This window comes from Saccopteryx leptura, chromosome 3 (genome assembly GCF_036850995.1).
Source record: "Saccopteryx leptura isolate mSacLep1 chromosome 3, mSacLep1_pri_phased_curated, whole genome shotgun sequence".
Classification (NCBI taxonomy): Eukaryota; Metazoa; Chordata; class Mammalia; order Chiroptera; family Emballonuridae; genus Saccopteryx; species Saccopteryx leptura.
Window position 1 is genome coordinate 74,099,847 of NC_089505.1, and position 6,566 is coordinate 74,106,412.

Genomic DNA, 6,566 nt, shown 5'->3' on the forward strand with positions numbered 1-6,566 from the left:
TCTCATAGCAATAATTTTAATATCTAAGGTTCAAAACACACATAAAAACAACTACACAGGCCCTGGCCGGTTGGTTGGCTCAGCGGTAGAGCGTCGGCCTGGTGTGCGGGGGACCCGGGTTTGATTCCCGGCCAGGGCACATAGGAGAAGCGCCCATTTGCTTCTCCACCCCCCCTCCTTCCTCTCTGTCTCTCTCTTCCCCTCCCGCAGCCAAGGCTCCATTGGAGCAAAGATGGCCCGGGCACTGGGGATGGCTCCTTGGCCTCTGCCCCAGGCGCTAGAGTGTCTCTGGTCGCGGCAGAGCGACGCCCCAGAGGGGCAGAGCATCGCCCCCTGGTGGGCAGAGCGTCACCCCTGGTGGGCATGCCGGGTGGATCCCGGTCGGGCGCATGCGGAGTCTGACTGTCTCTCCCTGTTTCCACCTTCAGAAAAATACAAAAAAACAAAAAACAAAAAACAACAAAAAACAAAAAACAAAAAAACTACACAATGACATAAATAAATTAGAATGTGGTAAATGTAGTTGAAGTGCCTTGAGATTTCTATATTGTCGTAGAAGAGTGTAGAGATACCATTTATCACAAAGATTTAATAAATTTCCACACTATACATAATCTCTACTGTCAAGATGAAAACTAACTGCGGTCTTAATTTCTATCCTTACAGACGTGGAGACTATAATTTTAAAGCATCATCTGCATTCTGGTTCAGTAGATCAGTTGGTTAAGAGTGTCTTCTCCATATGTTAAGGTTACAGGTTCGATCACCAGTCAGGGCTCATGTGAGAAGCAACCAAGGAATGCATAAATAAATGAAACAACAAATTAAACTTTTTTCATCTCTATCTTTAAATAATCAATCAAGACTGACCAGGCAGTGGCGCAGTGAATAGAGCATCGGACTGGGATGTGGAGGACCCAGGTTCAAGACCCCAAGGTTGCCAGCTTGAGCACGAGCTCATTTGGTTTGAGCAAGGCTCACCAGCTAGAGCCCAAGGTGCTGGCTCAAGCAAGGGGTCACTCATTCTGCTGAAGGCCCACGGTCAAGGCACATATGAGAAAGCAATCAATGAACAACCAAGGAACCACAACAAAGAACTGATGTTTTTCATCTCTCTCCCTTCCTGTCTGTCTGTCCCTATCTGTCTCTCTCTCTGACTCTGCCTGTCTCTGGCACACACACAAAAAATGATCAATCAATACAATTTATAAAAAAAATTTTTTTTGTATTTTTCTGAAGCTGGAAATGGGGAGAGACAGTCAGACTCCCGCATGTGCCCGACCAGGATCCACCCGGCACGCCCACCAGGGGCGACGCTCTGCCCACCAGGGGGCGATGCTCTGCCCCTCCGGGGTGTTGCTCTACCGCGACCAGAGCCACTCTAGCGCCTGGGGCAGAGGCCAAGGAGCCATCCCCAGCACCCGGGCCATCTCTGCTCCAATGGAGCCTTGGCTGTGGGAGGGGAATAGAGAGACAGAGAGGAAGGAGGGGGTGGGGGTGGAGAAGCAAATGGGTGCTTCTCCTATGTGCCCTGGCCGGGAATCGAACCTGGGTCCCCCACACGCCAGGCCGACGCTCTACCGCTGAGCCAACCGGCCAGGGCCTTTTTTTGTTTTGTTTTGTTTTGTTGTTGTTGTTGTTTTGACAATTTATAAAATTTTAAAAAATAAGACCAAAAATAGAAGAGAAAAAGAATATAGGGAAAAAAAGCAATATAAGCAACTACAATGCACTTAAGATTACTTTTAAAAGACATGAAAAATTATATTAAGTATAAACAAAATAAGCATTCCTGTTCATTACATTACATACAAACTTTACAAAACTGTGACATTCAAATAAATTTTTTTTTTTAGAGAGAGAGGAGAGAGAGAGAACAAGGAGATAGAGAAGGGGGGAGGAGCTGGAAGCATCAACTCCCATATGTACCTTGACCAGGCAAGCCCAGGGTTTCGAACCGGCGACCTCAGCATTTCCAGGTCGACGCTTTATCCACTGCGCCACCACAGGTCAGGCCTCAAATAAAATTTTAAATCAAATAACATCCTATAAATAGGTGACATGTAGGTAATGTAATGATATGGAAAGCTTGAAATAAAAGGTTAGAAAAAGATATATCATGGCTGACCAGGTGGTGGCGCAGTGGACAGAGCTTTACCTGTGATGCTGAAGACCAAGGCACAAAACTCTAAGGTCACTGTCTTGCATGTGGGCTCATCAGGCTTGATAATGAATTCACTGAGCTTAGGCATGGGCTCACCAGCTTGCACATGGGCTTGCAGACATGACCTTATGATCACTGGCTTGAAGTCCATGGTTACCAGCTCTGCTGTGGAAACCCCACCCCCAAAGCATGTATGAGAAAGCAATCAATAAACAATTAAGGTGCAGAAACTACTTGTTGATAGTTCTCATCTCTCTCCCTTCTAGTCAGTCTTTATCTGTTCATTTTTCTCAATCTCTAGAAAAAATAAGAAAAGAAAAAAAAGGATACAGCATAAAAAGTCTCAACACAAGTAATCTGTTGTAACGAAACTCTACACAAAACAAACCTGAATACCCTAAAGTTACTGCTGGGAAAGAAAAACAATGCTTATTAGTATTAGTTTCAATTCACCACCTTGTAAAAGTCTGAAATTCCTTTCCTGCCTGACCCATGGGTTGCAATGGATCAGGTTTTATCCCGGAATGCTGAAGTTACTGGCTTGAAACCCTGAACTTTCCTGGTCAAGGCACAACTGAGAAGCAACTACTATAAGTTTGATGCTTCCCTCTCTTCACCACCACCCTTTCTCTCTCTCTCTCTCCTCTTTAAAATCAATCTACAAAATCTTGAAAGAAAGGAATTATTAAAAGCCTGCCATTCTTTGCACCTAACAACACAGCCTTGAAATGTGTCGTGAAACTGGACCACAAAACAAGAAGAAATAAACAGACCCAGACTAATAGTACAACACTGCAGCATACCTCCCCCAGTAACTGACAGACACACAGGCCATCAAGAAACAAAACAGGATATGTAAACTACCATTTTAAACACCAAAAGGAATATTCCATATTGAGCAAAAATGTTGAGCCTTGGCCGGGTAACTCAAGATAGCTGGTTAGTGTCACCCAGAAATGTCAACGATGCAGATTTCATCCCCAGTCAGGGCACATTTAAGAATCTATGATGAATGCATTAATAATTAGAAAAACAAAACAATATTTTTCCTGTCTTTTGCTCCGATCCTCTTTGTTTAAAATCATTAAATAAATTTAAATTTTTTTTCTTTTTAGTGATAGAGACAAAAAAGGGGACAGGGACAGAAAGAAAGGGAGCGAGATGAGAAGCATCAATTCTTCACTTAGGCTCTTTAGCTGTTCTGTGATTTCTGTATCATATATGTCTTGACCATGGGGGCTACAGCAAACCTAGTGACCCCTTACTTAAGCCAGCGACCTTGGGCTCAAGCTGGTGACCTCTGGGTTTTGAACATGGGTCCTCCACATCCCAGTCCAATGCTCAATCCACTGCACCAATACCTGGTCAGTCAAATTTGTTAAAAATTTAAGACTATTTTTATTTGTAAAAAAGTTGAGAGAAATTTTAACACATTTAAATACATGGATAGTTTGTGAAAATTACTCTCAGAAGTCCATGCATTTTAAAATCTCTTGTTTCCCAAATGTATATAATACACCCAATGAAATTCCATTTATAATCCTAAACTAACAGCCTTAACAAAAAAATGGAAAGATATGCTCTATCAGTTATAAGACTTAGTTATTTAATTATAACAGTACAGTAATAGTACTATAGACAAATAAGCCACAGGGACTAAATAGAATGACTATGAGCATATTCATGCACAGATAGAGACATTATGGCACAGGAAATTCTGCAGAGAAGAGGGTAAGAATGGCTTTTTAGCCTGACCAAGTGATGGCGCAGCAGATAGAGCAGCTTCAACTGACAGGGGTTGGAGAGTGTTAACTACAGGCACTGGGGGCTGCTGCCCCGGGCATCTGCTGACAGGGGGGTTGATGCATCTAGTGTGCTCAGATTAGCACATCCTAGTCGATGGCCTTGGTCAGTGACTTTTTGAAAAACAACAGCAGCATGAGGTATTGAGGAGGGGATCCCCAAACTTTTTACACAGGGGCCAGTTCACTGTCCCTCAGACCGTTGGAGGGCCGCCACATACAGTGCTCCTCTCACTGACCACCAATGAAAGAAATGCCCCTTCCGTAAGTGTGGTGGGGCCAGATAAATGGCCTCAGGGGGCTGCATGCGGCCCATGGGCGTAGTTTGGGGACACCTGCTTGTTCATAGATTGCTTTCTCATATGTGCCTTGACCAGGGGCTATAGCAGAGTGACCCCTTGCTGAAGACAGCGGCCTTGAGCTCAAGCCAGGGATCTTGGTCTTTAATCCAGTCACCATTTGGTCATGTCTATGTTCCCAGGCTCAAGCCAGCAACCCCATGCTCCAGCTGCTGAATCCACTGTCCAGCTGGATTAGTGCAGGTGCAGGCCAGTGACCACAGGTTTTGAACCTGGGTCCTATAGGTCCCAGTCTGATACTCTAGTCCAGGGGTCCCCAAAGTACGGCCCGCGGGCCACATGCGGCACCCTGAGGCCATTTATTCGGCTCCCGCTGCACTTCCAGAAGGGGCACCTCTTTCATTGGTCAGTGAGTACTGTATGTGGCAGCGCCGCACATTTGCATCACTTGTTACAGCTAGCAGTGACAAATATGGAACCGGACATTGATCATCTCATTAGCCAAAAGCAGGTCCATAGTTCCCATTGAAATACTGGTCAGTTTGTTTATTTAAATTTACTTGTTCTTTATTTTAAATATTGTATTTGTTCCCATTTTGTTTTTTTACTTTAAAATAAGATATGTGCAGTGTGCATAGGGATTTGTTCATAGTCTTTTTTTATAGTCCGGCCCTCCAACTGTCTGAGGGGCAGTGAACTGGCTCCGTGTAAAATGTTTGGGGACCCCTGCTCTATTCAGTGCGCCACTGCCTGGCCAGACTCTTTTCTTAACCATTTTACTTTCTTCTATTTGATAATGAACTATGACTAATAAGGATTTTATTTAGGAAAGTACCTGCCTGAAAACCATTTAGGACATCTTTCAAAACTTTCCTGTTTTGTAATTCTAAACTTATTTTGAAATTAAAAGTTATGGGCCCTGCCCTGCCCAGGTAGCTCAGTTAATTAGAGCAATGTCTGGAGGGCAGTTTGCTAATTCTGTTCCCACTCAGGGCACATACAGGAACAGATGGATGTTTCTGTTGCATGCTCTCTCTCTCTCCTTTTTCCTCTAAAATAAAAAAATAAATAATAGAAGTTATATGTTCTAGTTGGTTTGCTAAATAGATAGTGTCAGCTGGATGTCAGAAGGGCTGGATTCAATCTTCGGACAAAACATACGTGAGAAATGACCATCTGCTGCTCTTCCCTTCCTCTGCTCCTTCTGTCTTACAATTCTTAAGTAAAAAATGTTTTATTTATACATTTCTGGAAAGGAGAGAACTGGGAAGAGCAGGAAGCATCAATTCCCTTATGTTCCTTGACTGGGTAAGCCCCAGGTTTTGAACCAGGGACGTCAACATTCCAGATAGACACTTTATCCACTGGACCACCAGAGGTCATCCACTCTCTTCCCTTCTCACTGGCAGTGGCGAGACTGCTTTGAGCGTCAGTCCCCGGTGGTGAGAATAGCTGGCTGACTGATAGCAGGAGGGGTTTACTGGGTGGATCCCAGTGGGGGTACATGCGGGAGTCTATTTCCTTCTCTCGCTTAAAAGTAAAAAATAAAAAAAAACTAAGTTACTTAGATATATTTCATAATAGGTTTTATTTATTGATTTTAAAAAAGAAACACAGAACGTGGGGTAGAGGGAAGAATTAAAAAGCGTCAATTCACCCTGCCCAACTAGCTAAGCGGTAGAGTGACGGTCTGGGGTGTGGAAGTCCCAGGTTCAATTTCGTCAGGGCACACAGGAGAAGCGCCCACCTGCTTCTCCACCCCCACCTCTTTTTTCAATCTCTCCCTTCCTGTCCCTCAGCCAAGGCTCCATTGGAGCAATGATGGCCTGGGCACTGAGGATGCCTCCATGCCTCCGCCACAGGCGTTCGAATGGCTCCAGTTGGAATGGAGCATCTTCGCAGATGCGCAGAGGATTGCCCCTTGGTGGGCATGCCAGGTGGATTCCATTTGGGCATACATGGGAGTCTGTCTCTCCACGTCCCTGCTTCTCACTTCACAAAAAAACCCCACAAAGAAACAAATAAAAAACAACAACAAAGAAACAAAAGAAAGCGTCAACTTGTAGTCGCTGCTTCTCGTATGTGCCTTTGAGAAGGCAATCCCGGGATTCAAACCGGCAACTTTTGCATTTCGGGTCCACCTGAGTCAAAAGTCAGGCTAAAATTACTGATTTTATACAACACTCATTGCCACTTATAGAGGTCAACACATCCAAGCATGTTGTTATTATTGAAATGAACATATTAAATTTCAAGTATTTCAAGTATTCTAAAATAACAAACTTGAAATTAAGGAAAAGC